This window comes from Diabrotica virgifera, chromosome 5, assembly GCF_917563875.1.
Source record: "Diabrotica virgifera virgifera chromosome 5, PGI_DIABVI_V3a".
Taxonomy (NCBI): domain Eukaryota; kingdom Metazoa; phylum Arthropoda; class Insecta; order Coleoptera; family Chrysomelidae; genus Diabrotica; species Diabrotica virgifera.
In genome coordinates, this window is record NC_065447.1 from 51669653 (window position 1) to 51686330 (window position 16678).

General features: G+C 32.3%; 1 long non-coding RNA gene across 1 annotated transcript; it reads left to right on the forward strand.

Moving 5' to 3' along the window:
- The first annotated feature begins 13568 nt into the window (after nt 1-13568).
- On the forward strand, nt 13569-16108 carry LOC126885724 (uncharacterized). Its single transcript, XR_007698445.1, has 5 exons — nt 13569-13911; nt 13970-14139; nt 14196-14258; nt 14680-14818; nt 15697-16108. It is a non-coding gene; the product is annotated as an uncharacterized LOC126885724 (long non-coding RNA).
- Nucleotides 16109-16678: the final 570 nt, after the last annotated feature.

Consider the following 16678-nt stretch of genomic DNA (forward strand, 5'->3'; position numbering starts at 1 on the left):
ATATCTGGTATAAAAAATAAGGTAATACTTGTCTTGAAATTATTCTTGACAAGAAACTTAGCTGGAAACCATTTATTAAAATGTTTAAAAGGTATAAAAATTTTAAAATTCATAAGAACACGGTGGGGAGTCCAACAAGTCTTTATCCGTAATCCATCCTGGATTACGGATGTACGGGATGTCCCAATAAGAATGGCTCTCGGCCATATCTCAGGAACCGTTTATAGTACAGCTTTGAGAAAAAAAATTTTATAACAGAAGTTGCCTCTGGAAAAGCCTGGAAATTATTTTCATAATTGTAAGTCCACCACTAGAGGGCGTAATTGAATATCAAAAATTAAAAAATCAAAATTTTACAAAATTTACCTAATGAAATGGCACTAGAAATCCAATCATCGTATTCTTTATAAAATTCTGCGCATATTTTATTTCACAGGTTTAAGTCTACCTTTGCAAATAAGAGGTGGGGGTGAGTGGGAACCTTCTTATGAAAAAATGGCTGTAAGTCCGGTTCTGCTAAATCGAATTTTGCATACTTGGTCTTGTTGAAAACAGCTCTTTTTCGTCAATGTAAGAGTCTTATTTTCGAAATAGCTTAATAAGTAATATGCCAGCTAGTAGGCGTTATTTAATTATTTTCGGAAATCTAGTTTTCTTTGCAAAATATTAAATACAAGTATGCATTTTTAATCCTGTATTACAAAATTAGACCAAATTAGCAACATAATACCGAAAACCGTATGTCGATACCTTTTTTCTATCTCGAGATATCTTAAGAAATGTGTAAATTTTAAACATAACTGTTACTGTCATCGGTAAACGAGGTTAAGGAAAAGTAGTGTGCTATGGAAAAAAACAAATAAACATTTTCCAGATGTACACGTATATAAATTAATTAAAACAACAATAAGACAAATAACACTATAAAATATAACAAAGAAATAAAAGAAACTTACTTGGTCTTAGTGACTGCCTAAATGTTCAAATTTTTGCCCATCATTTTCGATGCAAGTATTTACTCTTTCTAGAGTAGATTGAATAGTAACAGATTTAACTGTTTTAGACTTTTATTTATGGGGACGGATTAAAGACCTTGTTTTTGCCGCTAAGCCCACTACTCGAGAAAACATGATCAAGAATCTAGAGAATACGAAACGCCATTCAAAGCATTGCGAAAGCAGAAATTGAGACTGCTGTTCAATCTACTCTTGAAAGAGTAAATGCTTGCATCGAAAATGATGGGCAACAATTTGAACATTTAGGTCGTCACTAAGTAAGTAGTTGTTTTTATTTCTTTGCTATATTTTATAGTGTTGTTTGTCTTAGTGTTGTTTTAATTAATTATATACGTTTACATCTGGAAAATATTTCTTTGTTTTTTCCATAGCACACTACTTTTCCTTAACTTCGTTTACCGGTGACATTAACAGTTGTTTAAAATTTACACGTTTCTTAAGATACAGTTGAGTCCGCGAGTCTTTACCCGTGCGTCATTAATACCTGGCGAGATAAAACACATACTTTTTATCTAGCATCATTCTCTTCCATGCATGAAACTCATGACAAACCAGCTGCCGTTTGTTATTAAGTAACAACACATGTTATTTTTATGAACCATCTAGACTGTTTTCATATTTTAAGCACAATTTGTTTGACGTTTCTGATTTGTTTAATTTTGTGGCTGTCAGTCAGTTGAACTTTTTGCGGTTTTTGTCGAATTTTTGCGTTTTGAAGTTTCTTTATATTACACAAACAGTTGTTTTCACAACTAATTTTATATTGGGCTTTGAAATTTTAAAGTAAATAATTATATTTAGACAATTAATATTTAAAACATACAAAGCTAACGTCATTCACACAGTAAAGAAATGACTGTGTTTAGATTTCCGTCAAAGTGAATAAAATAACAAAAATAAAATATGTTATTGGATTTTTTTATAAATTGTTTATTTATTTATTAATCAATAATAATAAAAGAATTTATTAAGCTACTTCAAATGTAGCTGTAATTCTGCGCAAAAATTTTGAAGCAAAACTTACATTTGACATTCTATATATTTGATAACGTCAAATTTTATAATAAAACCCGTAATCGGAACAGTAGCCACTTTCTGTCAGTTGTTGTTGCGTGAAATAGATTTCCGACTTATTTCGTATGCTTTAAGTGATGACGCACGGGTAAAGACTCGCGGACTCAACTGTATCTCGAGATAGAAAAAAGGTATCGACATGCGGTTTTCGGTATTATGTTGCTAATTTGGTCTAATTTTGTAATATAGGATTAAAAATGCATACTTGTATTTAATATTCTCCAAAGAAAACTAGATTTCCGAAAATAATTAAATAACGCCTACTAGCTGGCATATTACTTATTAGGCTATTTCGAAAATAAGACTCTTACATTGACGAAAAAGAGCTGTTTTTAACAAGACCAAGTATGCAAAATTCGATTTAGCAGAACCGGACTTACAGCCATTTTTTCATAAGAAGGTTCCCAGTCACCCCCACCTCTTATTTCCAAAGGTAGACTTATAAAATATGTATGCGCAGAATTTTATAAAGAATACGATGATTGGATTTCCAGTGTCCTTTCATTAGGTAAATTTTGTAAAATTTTGATGTTTTAATTTTTGATACTCAATTACGCCCTCTAGCGGTGGATACAATTATGAAAATAATTTCCAGGCTTTTCCCGAGGCAACTTTTGTTATAAATATTTTTTTCTCAAAGCTGTACTATAAACGATTCCTGAGATATGGTCTAGAGCTATTCTTATTGGGACACCCGGTACATTATATGGATCAGTTATTTCTGATACCCTTAAACGATTGAAAATAATTCAAAATACTTCCTAAGACTATGTTTGGGTGCAATTTGTTCAACGCCGTGGAACCAATTCGGATTGAAGCACTAGAACCACCATTATTTTTGCGGAGGGAATCGTTGTCAGAAAAATTTATTATTAAGAGTGTAGGCTCAAAATTTCGGGCACACATTAGCCCAAAATTTAGCGCCTTTAAGGGGGTAGGCGCAAAATCTTCGTCCAATGCTATTTAAATTCATTTATTTATCAAATGAAGAGAAAACTAATAAGTATTTTTTTAAAATTTAAACACAGAATGAAAGATTATATTATTACCGAGGGCCCAAAAACTTCTATACTGTTTATTTCAATAAGGCGCTGTAAGAGCAGTAAAATGAAGCGCCAAAAATGGGTTCTATCCTATGTTGCTATGTTGCTGCGCGATATTTTATAGCTCAGTCTGGCCATCCATACCACACTCACCGTGGGACCTATTTTTCGCGCTACATTTTCTGATTTTACAGCGCTGTAAATTGTCGCTTGTCTGGCGGTAGTCTAAGTTCATCATCATAGTCATTAACATCTTAGTAGATGTGTTGTGGTTCATAATTGGGCTTCAGCAGCTCGGACAGTTTGATTGATAATATTTCTCCACTGGTCGCGGTCATCAGTTACATGTACTGCCTCAGTATACTGTTTGTTGAGAAGCTTTTTAGTAATGTCCGCCCATCGCTGTGGAGATCTTCCGCGTTGGCGTTGAGTCTGAGGCCTTCCTTGGACCACCAACCGCTCCATTTTGTGATCACTTCGATGGATATGACCAAAGAACTTTAAAATTCTAGAGTAAACGATACTGGAGAGACGCTGATCCGGTTTAATTTCATCCAGAACCGAGATATTTGTACGGCGAGCCGTCCATGGAATTCGAAGCAGGCGTCTCCATGTCCACATTTCAAAGGCGTCTATACGTCGTCTATCTGATTCTTTGACTGTCCATGTCTCGCATGCATAGTAAAATATGGAAAAGACCAGAGTTGAAACGAGTCTCTTTTTGTTTGTCATAGTAATGTGACGATCACGCCAGACCCCGTTTAGTTCACTCATTGCTGCTCTTGCTAGTTGAGTGCGTCTTCTAATTTCGGGTTCACAACTGCCTGTGTTGTTAACTAGAGCTCCAAGATATATCATAGATGAGACTACCTCGCATCCCGCAATAGTTTGGGTTTCAGGAAACTGTTGTTGGCGATCAATAACCATGATTTTGGTTTTGTTGTAGTTAACCATGAGTCCAAATTTAGCACTTTCTACCTCGAGTTTTTTTAATAATTCAGTAATTTCTTCTGGAGTAGAGGCTAGAAGTGTAGTGTCGTCTGCGAAACGCAAGTTAGATATCTTAACTCCACCTAGGTTTACTCCTGCCTCCCAACCGTCCAAGACTCTGCGCATTATGAACTCCGAATAGATGTTAAATAATAAGGGAGATAAAACGCATCCTTGGCGTACTCCCTTCTCCAAAGTGCATTTGTCAGACAGGTATCCGTCCATTCGAATATATGCCAGGTTATCTTGGTACAGTTTGCTAATAAGGTGAGTCAAGTGTTTAGGTACACCCATTGTCGTCAATATGTTCCATAGTTTGTCCCATCTAACATTATCAAAGGCCTTTGTATAATCGACGAAACATATAAATATCGGGATCTGGTATTCTCTGGCTTTTTATATGATGTTTCTTACATTAAGGATTTGTTCTCTAGTACCTCTGCCCTTTACAAATCCAGCCTGCTCAGGTGCTATTTGCCAACTTATGAAGTTTTCTAGACGCCGTTGCAGTATGTAGAGGATCACCTTACTGGCGTGTGATATTAGAGCTAATAGCCTGTAGTTGTTACAATTATTTGTTGAACCTTTCTTATGAAGAGGTATGATTATGGTCTTTCACCAATCCTCAGGCCAGACGCCTGTGTGCCATATTTCATTACACAATCGATGTAATATTTTCACTTCACATTCCGGAAGATGCTTCAAGACGTCTGCAGTTATGAGATCATATCCTGCTGCTTTGTTTAACTTAAGTCTTTTTAAAGTCTAAGTTACAGGGGTAAAAAAAAAGAGAAAATTTAGTGTGATTTTTAATTTCAAATATTTCATTCAAAATAATCTTTTTGTTTATTCTAAAGGACTTTCGGCCCTCGATAATAATGTAATCTTTCATTATGCGTTTAAATTTTTCAAAAATATTTATTACGTTTCTCAAGATTCGAAAAAATGAATGCATTTAAATATCATTGGACCAAGATTTTGCTCCCTTTAAGCAATATTTAAGTTTTTGAAGTTGCGTTGACAGCGATAGTTAAAATTTATTTCTTGGTGCTATTTATATTATTAACAATAAATTTACGCTTGCTTTACTTTAGTTAAAAGTATATGTCAAAAAATCAAATATATCTCTCATTAAACACGGTTAAACTATTAATATTAACCAGTTACTATTCTAGAATCATTTAATGGTAGTGATAGATTACAATTTTTAGCAAAAATGTTATATTTATGCCAATTTCTAGTTTAAAAACGGTTTTGTTTTGGTTTAAGGTAATTGACTTCTAGCGGTAATCAATTTCAACTTAGATATTATGTAAATTAGTTGCCATTTTGTCGTCCTTTTCCTTGTAATCAAAAACCGGAAATACTATTTTTAACACATATTGTAATATACGAGGCAACACATTAACATTAATTACAAAATTTACGCGAAATAAATTGCAGATATTGCAATATATGCTATAGCAGGGAACTAAAGGCTTTTAATAGAGGTCAAACCGGAATTTTCAGGAAAAATATACAGTTGTCCATAAATTCTCTTCACAAAAGAAAACAACTAAAAAACGTTGAACTCATTTTATGCCAATTCGACGTGAATCAGAGTACATATTAAAAATACTTCCTAAGGGAAAGCTCTTTAATGACGACGCCTTAACATCATCATTAGACTTAGGCAAATATACAAATTGCATATTTTGCATATTATGCATAAAAAATGCAAAAATGTCAAATTTTGCATATTTTTATAAAAGTGAGCATAAAGTGCATATAATTTGAAATTTTGGTCGTAACTATATATTTTTATACTCAAACTTACAGATAGCATGCAAATGCCAATATTTAATTTTGTTTTTTAATCACTTGGCATTCAAATTCTTGGTATCCGAATGTATATTGTAACTAATAAAAGACAGCGGCTTATAGTTTTGTCACGTTTTGTCCTGGAATTAAGGGTTTGTGTCTGCCAGTTTATGCCTCTAGGTAAAAATTTTTATCTTGACGGTCAGTTTCACTTGGTTTCACTTTTGTTGTAAAATTTGAGGCGTGATCAACGTGTATCTGTAATTGTAAATAATTATTGTGTTTTGAAAATGCCGAAAATAAGCAATCTTTCAACTTGGATAAAACTTTACAAAGAGCTATCTATGTATATGGATAAAGTTTATTGCTCATGTTATGGCAAAACCGTAAGTACGTCCGTATTATGTTTTATTATTTTTTAAAAATTTACACGGTGATACAAAGATTTTAAAATTGGAGATTATGTTTAATAAAAGTACCGACACAAAACTTTTTTCTTCCTGCAGCTGTGCCTAATAATAAATGATTGCCTATTTTATCTGATGCCGCACCATATATGGTAAAAGCAGGACAAAATTTAAAAATATTTTATCCAAACCTAATACATGTCACTTGTTTAGAGCATGCAATAAGCAGAGTTGCGGAGAAAATAAGAAAAAAAAATTTCCACTAGTTAACAGTTTAGTATCAAGCTTCAAAAAGGTATTCCTGAAATCACCTGTAAGAATACAATGTTACAGAGATATGCTTCCTGCTGCTGTTCCACTGCCACCGCAACCCATTTTAACACGATGGGGAACATGGTTGGAAGCAGCTAATTTCTATGCTGATCATTTTGTTTAGTTAAAAAAATAATTAACCTTTTAACGGATTATAGTTGCCAATTTTTATTGGAAGCTAAGCAGCCTTCCAAAATAACATCCTTCAATAGCCACTGCCATTTATTAAATCAAATTATAGTTTTGTTCAAAAAACTGTAACCCAATTAGAATCCTCCAAATTATCATTGTTAGAGAGTACAGTTTTAATAAAAGAATTTGAGTCATTGCGTCAAAACGTTAAAGATACATTGGAAAGGAAATTTTTCAAAAATTTAAAGCAACCATGGAAAAAACAGTGGTTATCAGGTTCTTTCTGAAGTGGTTTAAGTAATAGCTGGGACAATTTCCGGACCACTTAATTTAGAACCATCTATTATATCTAGTAAATTTTAAAAATGCCCCAGTTACATCAGTTGATGTGGAAAGAAGTTTTTCTATTTACAAATATATGAATTATATATAAATTTTAAACAGCATTTGTTCATTTATTTTTACCACAATTCGAAATAACATTTATATATTAAAATAATGTTATGTACTTGTAATATTGTAAACATTTTTGTAAATAAAAAAATATTGTAAATATTTATATTAAATGCATATTTTCTAGATAAATATACATATTTTTGCATAAAATACTGAATATTTGTAAATACATTGTAAATCATAATTTAGGAGTGCTCCTTGTAACATTCAACGTGTCTTGGTTTGTTTATTTATATTGCATCTTTATTGCAATTGTAGCATGTATAGTCTTATTTTTAAACATACCTTTCAGTAGTTATTGTCAATTAAATGTATATTCAGATAGCTAAGGAAGTTGTTGATGTAAAGAAAGATATAAATTTTTTGGCCTGCATCAAATATTGTTCCATTTTTTCGCATTTTTTAAATTATATTCTAGCTTTATACAGGGTGTCCCGAAAATATTGGTCATAAATCATACCACAGATTCTGGGGTCAAAAATAGGTTGATCTAACCTAACTTACCTTAGTACAAATGTGCTCATAAAAAAAGTTACATCCCTTTGAAGTTACAAAATGAAAATCGATTTTTTTCAATATATCGAAAACTATTAGAGATTTTTTATTGAAAATGGACATGTATCATTCTTATGGCAGGAACATCTTAAAACAAAATTATAGTGAAATTTGTCCACCCCATAAAAAATTTATGGGGATTTTAATCCCTTTAACCCCCCAAACTTTGGTGTACGTTGCAATTAATTCATTATTGTGGTACGATTAGTTAAACACAACGTTTTTAAAACTTTTTTGCCTCCTAGTATTTTTTCGATAAGCCAGTTTTCATCGAGATGCGGCTCCTTTTTCAATATATTTATGTAAAAATTTTATGGGGGTTTTGTTCCTTTAAATCCCCCAAATGTTTGTGTACGTTCCAATAAAATATTATTGTGGTACCATTAGTTAATCACAGTGTGTTTAAAACTTTTGCCTCTTAGTCTTTTTTTCATAAGTCACCTTTTATCGAGATGTAGCTTCTTTTTCGAAATATACCTAAGTATGTAAATTATAAATAAATTTTCAGATTATTAACAGGTCTCTATAATTGTATTTAACCATATACAAATATGTGGTGGATTTGACAAATATTCAAAATATCTCGATAAACACTGGCTTTTCGAGAAAGTACTAAGAGGCAAAAAGTTTTAAAAACATTATGTTTAATTAATAGTAGCACAATAGTAATTTAACTGGAACGTACACAAAAGTTTGAGTGGGTTTAAGGGAACAAAACCCCCATAAAATTTTTGGACATCTTGGATATTAGTGCACCCTATGTAACGCACAGCTGAATCTTATGTTTGTGCGTCACAGTGTTGCCATGCCATTTCTTTCATAATTTCAATCAATGTTAAATGTACCTACAAGAATAATAGAATAAGAACGTTTACTTCTCCTTCATTATACTAGGTAGAATGACAAATGAGGTGTCAAATGAAAGCTTATAATCCTAGTACTAAAGATAATACTAAAGGTGAGAAATTAGACCTAGATTGTCTGTCCCTCAAAAAATAAGCGTTATATTGGGGATTTCTAAGGTCGACATTAAAAGTTGCACTATTTTTTTTCTATAAAACATTTTGATCTAAAACTTACCAAAAAACTTCTTTGTAATCTCTACTTTCAAATAAACGTGACTAAGAAGCTAAATTTTAAACTTCGTCACACAACTTTTGCGATTAAACTTTGCAATGCACAAATCCGCACCTTTTTCTTTGAAAAATTCATAACCGTTATCATGATAAGAATAAAAACTTGAAGCAGGTACGTTTGTCTTTAGAAATGTTAGAGCTATATACTGTAAAAATTTCACATATTAAAATGGAACAGAGTTGTAGCGAGGTAAACGCAAAAAACGTGATTTCATTTTTTTTTTTATTTTTAGGTTAAAATTGCGATTTTGACAATGTTCCCCCGATTTTCATTTTGTAACTTCAAAGGGCTGTAACTTTTTTATGTGCACATTTGTACTAAGGTAAGTTAGGTTAAATCAACCTATTTTTGACCCCAGAATCTGTGGTATGATTTATGACCAATATTTTCGGGACACCCTGTATATACAGTCATTTATTGCATTACTTACTCGATAAAACCTGAGTAAGGATCTCACCCTTTGTTATTGCCTCTATGATCGCAGACCAGGTAAAGTGATCCATAGACCAATGTGGATTACCAATAACCGTCCACCAGGTGATTCACAATATAGACAAAACTATTTTACATGGCAACACTTCACACCTATTTGATGTTTAATATTTTTTCTACGAGCATGCAAAAATGTCTACTTTCGCGCACGCATTTTAGTTTAGAAAGTTTCACTTTTCCGCACGCGTTTTTTACTTTTCCGCACGCGTGTTAATTTAGATATGTTAATACGGCCTTAAAGTAATTATTTACTAATTTATTTCAAATATATCTTATTGTGTTCCTGTTTTAATGAAATTAACGCGACAATTCGATGAAATAAAATTATTTTGACATAATATTCGAAAGTCAAATCGGTAGACAATAACAGTCGTTTTGAATCATCGTCATGGAATCCAAGATCGTCGTCATGCTAACTAATTATATTAAAAGTTTGGTTTTGACAACCTTGTCAAAGAATTAATTTGTGTATGTATTTTCATATTAATTAAATTAATTGATTAAGATTTGGTAGTTTTTTAAAGACTCTTAGAAAAAATATTGTTCCTAACTCTTGCAGAAAGTCTCTTTTCCGCACTCGACTGCTTGCCGAACTCGAACTCCCGCTTCGCATCGTTCGGCAAACTGCAGTCGCGTGCGGAAAAGAATGACTTTCTGCACTTGTTAGGAAAATAACTATAGTAACCATCATAACTAATTTGCATCATAATATAGACGCGTGCGAAATTATCTTTACGTACGTTGGCTAATTCACTAGAAACCAATTTTATGGTTTATTATTTTTTACTGATTATTATTTTTTAGTTTTCATTGTTTTAATGGGCTAATCGTTTATGACGTTCAACGCCATGGTAAAAGAAACCTTGAAACCAGTGATTTTTTTATTGTTTTATGCTTCATATATGTGTCTTAAATCATTCGATAGTACACACGTGTAGTCATAATAATTCGAGGATTATTTTGTTATATATTTATAATATTAATGTTATTATTCAGTAATTTCTGTTTTTTATTATTAAAAGCTATAAACGTATCATAATTGGGAAAATATTTGTCAAATTACTTCGTGACGTACTTTTTTTACACTGTTAATCCTGCATCATTAAAAATATAAGTGTTAAATCGGTTTATAGCGTTCTACGCCTTTCCGTTTCTAATCGCCATCCTTTCTATTGTGGCAGTCTTCCTTTTTTAATTTCTTTCCAACATCGCCTTGGAGATGCCCTTTATCCATGTAGTTGCTGGTCTTCCTTGTTCTCGTTTTTCTGTGATGGTCCATTCTAACACTTTTTTGGGGTTCTTCTTTCCTCCTTTCGTTTTACGTGTCCGTACTATACTAGCTGTTGTTTTTCGATATCATCTATGATTATTATTTCTATTTCCATTTGTTGTCTAATGTCGTCGTTTCTTATGTGTTCTAGTCTAGATCTCATTGCTGACCTCCAAAAATCCATCTCAGTGGCTAGTAATTTATCTTTGAACTTTTTGGTTAATTCCTAGACTTCAGCTCCATAGATTAACATTGGTTTTAATATTGTGTTGGAAATTCGTCTTTTATTTTCTGTTCTTATATTTTTTTGGCACAGTACCGAATTCAGGGCTCCTGTCACTTGTTTTCCCTTTACTATCCTTTCTTCGTTTCGTCCTGTACTAGTTAATTTTATTCCCAGATATATGTATTCATTGCAACTTGTAATTGTCTCCTGTTTCAGGTTCAGGTTCTCCGTTTCTTCACTTCTTATGCATAGATATTTTTGGTATTCACCTCCAGAACCCATTTTCTAAATTCTTCTATTAGTTCCTATGCTATATATTCAAGATCTTCCTTGTCCCGCGCAATTACAATTTGGTCATCATCATAATCTTAAAAAATAATAACATTATTCTTCATGTGCCTCATCCTTTAAGGACATTGGCGATCATCACGGCCCATTTTACTCAGTCAGTGGCGGTTCTATTCTAAAGAGTTCTATTGCTGTTTCTCCACTAAACTGCTTTAAATCTTTCAACCAGGATGTTGACTCGATGGGGGTCGTTGGTTGTTTTGATGTGTTGTAGGACTTTTGTGATCTCGATTGTCCTGTTTTAGGTGAACTAACACCTCTTCAGAACGTGTTAGCTCATCTGGATGTGGCTGTTGTTGACGTTCGATGTACTACTGGTGATAGTCTGAACCGTTGGGGTGTCTCTGGAGGAAACCAGGATGTGCGTGGTCTTCCCATTCCTCTTTTTCCTTCCACTTTCCCTTGTATAACCAATCGCACCAACTCATATTTCTCATTTCTTAATATATGATCCACCAAAATAAACAGGCTGTGGTAGCTGGGCCACTTAGAGAGAATGAACGAAATGGATCCGTCAAAACACGTTTATAACCAAGGACCAGATAAAGTGAGGAGAAGAGGCAGGCCCAGAGCACGATTTAAGGAGCAGGTGGAAGACGACTTGCGAGTGTTAAGAGTGCGAAGTTGGAATACCAAGGCGAAGAATAGGAAGGAATGGAAGCTGATTCTAGAACAGGCCAAGACTCACCAGGGATTGTAGAGTCAATAATGATGATGTAATATGATAGTAATGTAAATTTTTTAATGTAACACGTTTTTATCTCTTTTCAATATAACTAACATCTGTCACCATACTATTTCTTTTAAATACACTATTCTCTATATAGTCTTGGCGCCAGATTGGTCACCGTGTCCTTTTCAATTCTGATGGACAAACTCAACGGTTTCTTATGGATTTTTGGCTGCTGATTACGAATTTCGAGGGTGGATTTCGATCCGAGTGGTCAAAAAATTGTTATAAACAATTTAATGGTTTATAAGGCTCTGGCTCATAAACTAAGAGAGATAAAAAAATGTTTCAAATAAAATTTGTTCCTTAATAAAAAACGAAGAAAAAAACGTTTACTAAACTTAAATCCAAAAATTAGAACTCAAGATATTGCAAAATTAGTGCACAATACAAATTGCAAATTGCAAAATAAGTATTATTAGACGCTTTATCGATCGTAACTCGGCTTCTACGAATGCAAATGAGCCTTAGAAGATCTCATTTTAAGTCTTATTTAATAGGCTTCCAAACAAAGTTCGTTAAATTACTTTATCTTCATTTGTTTTAAAGTTATACCCGTTTGAAGTTATAATTTTCTTAAAAAAATTATACATTAATTTGTTTATAAGGGTTTCAAACAAATTTAGGCTATAAGCAATTATACTTTAATTAACAATAATGATAGAAGAACTCGAAAGGAACAATTTGAGCTTATGAAAATGTTCACAAGTGTATTTTTGGCCAAGATATCGATATTTTAATGGCGCGCTATGAGGCGCAAGATCAGCTCACGCTCACAGTCAAGTAAGTGACGAAATTCGTAGCTAAAATATTGATATCGTGGCCAATAATAAACTAACGAACATTTTCATAAGCTCAAATTGTTCCTTTTGAGTTCTTCTATCATTATTGTTAATTAAAGTATAAATGAAACCTATAAAAATTATAAAATTATAACTTCAGACGGTTATAACGTTAAAACAAATGAAGATAAAGTAATTTAACAAACTTTGTTTGGAAGCCTATTAACTAAGCCTTAAAATGAGATCTTCTAAGGCTCATTTGCATTCGTAGAAGCCGAGTTACGATCGATAAAGCTTCGAAAAATACTTATTTTGTAAATTGCAATTTGTATTGTGCACTAATTTGACAATATCTTAAGATCTAATTCTTGGATTTAAGTTTAGTAAAAGTTTTTTCTTAGTTTTTTGTTAAGGAACAAATTTTATTTGAAACATTTTTTTTATCTCTTTTAGTTTATGAGCCAAAGCCTTATAAACAATTAAATTGTTTATAACAATTTTTTGACCACTCGGATCGAAATCCACCCTCGAAATTCGTAATCAGCAGCCAAAAATCCATAAGAAATCGTTGAGTTTGTCCATCAGAATTGAAAAGGACACGGTGACCTCCATTTGGCGCGTAGACTAATAAAATAATTTTCAATCTAGTTTCTTTTTGGTTTTATTGAACATGAAATTATAAACCTCCATCGTCGTATAATTATTCTGATACCTATATCTCCGGTATTTCAAAACTTGGTAAATAATCACATTGGTATAACATAACGGTGAGAAATAATGATGTGGTGTTCTAACAGCCGGTTTCCGAAACGTTATTCAAATCTTCGATCATCTAATCGAGCTGTTAGATTTGATCAACTGTTAACCAGTGACGAGTTTCTCAAACGTCGATCATCTTAAAATTATATGATCGTAGAAAATCGATTATCTGACATACGATTTGGTATCGATACTGTCACAATCGGCTGTCATCCTTCAAAATTTCATTTTATAACCAAAAAATTTCAATCCATAGTAAATAACTACATAATTTATATAATTAAAAAATATATTAAAAATGAGCAATACCAACGGAAATCCTCCACGCAAAAATTATACTGAGAGAGAGAGAGAAATGTTTGCTGTTGGAAATAATTGGAAAGTAAGTACGAAATTTTCTAACTTACAGAACAAATTTCTAATTGTATTTTTGTTTTCAGATACAAGCATATTAAATTGAAAACAAATAATGTACCAATGCTATGTCCACCAACCAAAACAATGAAACCTGGGAAAAAATAGCGCTGAATTTCCCAGAACTCCCAAGCAGCTGAACACTGCATATATAAACTTAAAAAGGGTCACTAGCCAAAAAGTAGCAGAGGAAAATGTAAGTGTATAAAACTTTCGGTTGATTTAGAGCTATATGGATTAATTACATTGCAGATTCAAAAATATAATGAGCAGAAGGTTTTGGACCAGTTGAAGAGAGACCAAACTGCGGACAAAGTAGGTAACTTAAATTTAAAGCTCTTAACACCAGGTCAGTCGAATTACACTATTTCTGAGTGGAATATTTTTATAAAAATATAATCCAATGAAACTAATTTTATGATGGGAACTAACCTAGTGTTGAGACAATAGAAGTTTAGTATTTGAGGGTGTTAACGCCAAAGAGGTGTAAGTCATATTTGTGAAATGATGGAAGTCTTGCTTTATAACTTTGATAAATAGACATTTTTTCATCAGGAAAAGTGGTGTAAGTATTTACAGTAAAAACTTACACACCACTTTTTCTCTGAAGAGGTCTGTGTATATAATATCAAGATTATAAAATAGGGCTTACATCATTTCAAGAATATGACTTACACCACTTTGATTTTAACCCTTTCATTTCTTAATCAGTAATGAACTAATGAATTGTTTTCAGAAAGACATACTTGCAACAGGTGGTGGCACATTTAGGCCTCGTCTCACAGATGTAGGGGCACAAATGTTGAGTTTGATTGGCAATCAAATCCAACCTTTACCCAACAGTTGTGACAGTGCATCTGGTTTCTTCACATCTGGTGAGTCCTTATTTTATTAATTTATTTAAATAAAGGTAACTAATTTTAAATTTATTTATATATATATAAAGCTTGATCAATATTTCCAATATTATCTGAACAATAACCTGTATATGGTCTTGATCTTTACAAAACTTCTGAATTAGAACATTTTTTTGTTCAGCACGTTATCCACAAATGTAGTACAGTGACCATTAGTTTAACTATTTAAAACTATTATCTGATAATGCTAGGTTTACGTATTCTATGGATGTAGCAATAGAAAGAAGCCACCTTCTGTTAAAAAGGATGATTAGAAGAGGGAGGTATGGTATAGTCGGTCTAGTCGGTTTTCTAAAGATTAACTTAAGTTTATCCATTGTTTCCAAAGTATGTACATCCGGATGTAAGTTTTTGAGTAAATCTAGAATGTTTTTGGCATCTGAAAGATTTCCATCTAAATTGGATATTGTATCCTACAGTTCTAAGTCAATTTAAGATTTTTTGAAAGGTATTATTGTTTAAAGTTTGATTGTTAAAGATATTATTTCTATGTTGATCAATAATAAATCTGAGAACAAGGGTGATAAGCGGTTCCCCATAGCCAGACCTTGTGCCTATCTATAGACATCATTAAACAAAAAAAAAGATCTTTTGTAAACCAAATTTAAGCAAACTCAAAATATGAGAATTAATATAAATAAATATTATTAATACGAATTAATTATTATAATTATTTATTCCAATTCTAAATTAAGGTAGATTATTAACTTAGCTATTAAGATAGCTAAAGTATATAAATAAAAGTAACTACCTACCTAATTCGAGAAAGATTTTTTTTATAAAGAAAAAACTATCTGGTACATCTAAAACAATTGAAATTTTTTTTATTTTTATAGTTGCACAAGACAGTCAAGTGGAAGTAGATTACCTACAATTGGAAGACACATAGCAGACGTCCAATGTACCCTCTACTTCCACTGTGCTGCTCAGTACACCCACGACAACTGCTGTCCTGCCCAAGAAGACAGCCAAGATGTCTCAGGCTCGTTCAAAAAATAAAAAAGTAAAAGATGTAGGGAGCGAAACCCTTAATGTATCTTTTACAAAAAAAATTGAAACAGCAAGACTAGAAAAAAGAAGTAAGATAGTATTTTTCAACAAGAAAAAAAGAAATTTTAGAAGTAGAGCTTCAAATAAAAAAATTCGATCTCAATAAATTATTCGGTAATAGTGGTTAGGTATGTACCTAATAAAGTAATTTTAAATAAAAATTGTAATTTCTTTAAATAATAAAATTAATAAAAAATGTGTTTTTCAAAGTTTATTTACCCACCTGTTAGAATGAGTTATTACCTACTAGCTTCATCCTCTGCTTCTTTGTCTTAATGCATTCCACAATTCTTCATTTGTTATGGTGTTGGGCCAATACATCTTCAGAATATTTTGTGGGAATCTATTTACAAAAACTCTTCCTTGCATTTCCTTCTGATATTGTTCATGTCTCACTCCCATATCGTAGTATCCCTCACATATAGTAGTATTGATTTGATGATACTATTAAATGTGTTTTGGCTAATTTATGTTGAGATATGATATGAGAGGATTTCAAAGGCCTGTTGTCTGTTGTTCTTTTTCCTATTCTATGTTTAATGTTTGCCTGGACTCCAACTTTTGCACTATTATACTACTATCAAGATAGCAGAATTCTTTAACCTGTTTTATTTCTTCTTGATTGATGTATAGTTTACCATGCTCACTTATTCCTATTCTCATCTCTACTATCTTATTAGTGATGATTTTAAGACCAACCTCATCTGCCTTTCCCTCCAGCTTCCTTATCACGTTCTTCATGTCATCTATTGTATGTGATATCAAGCA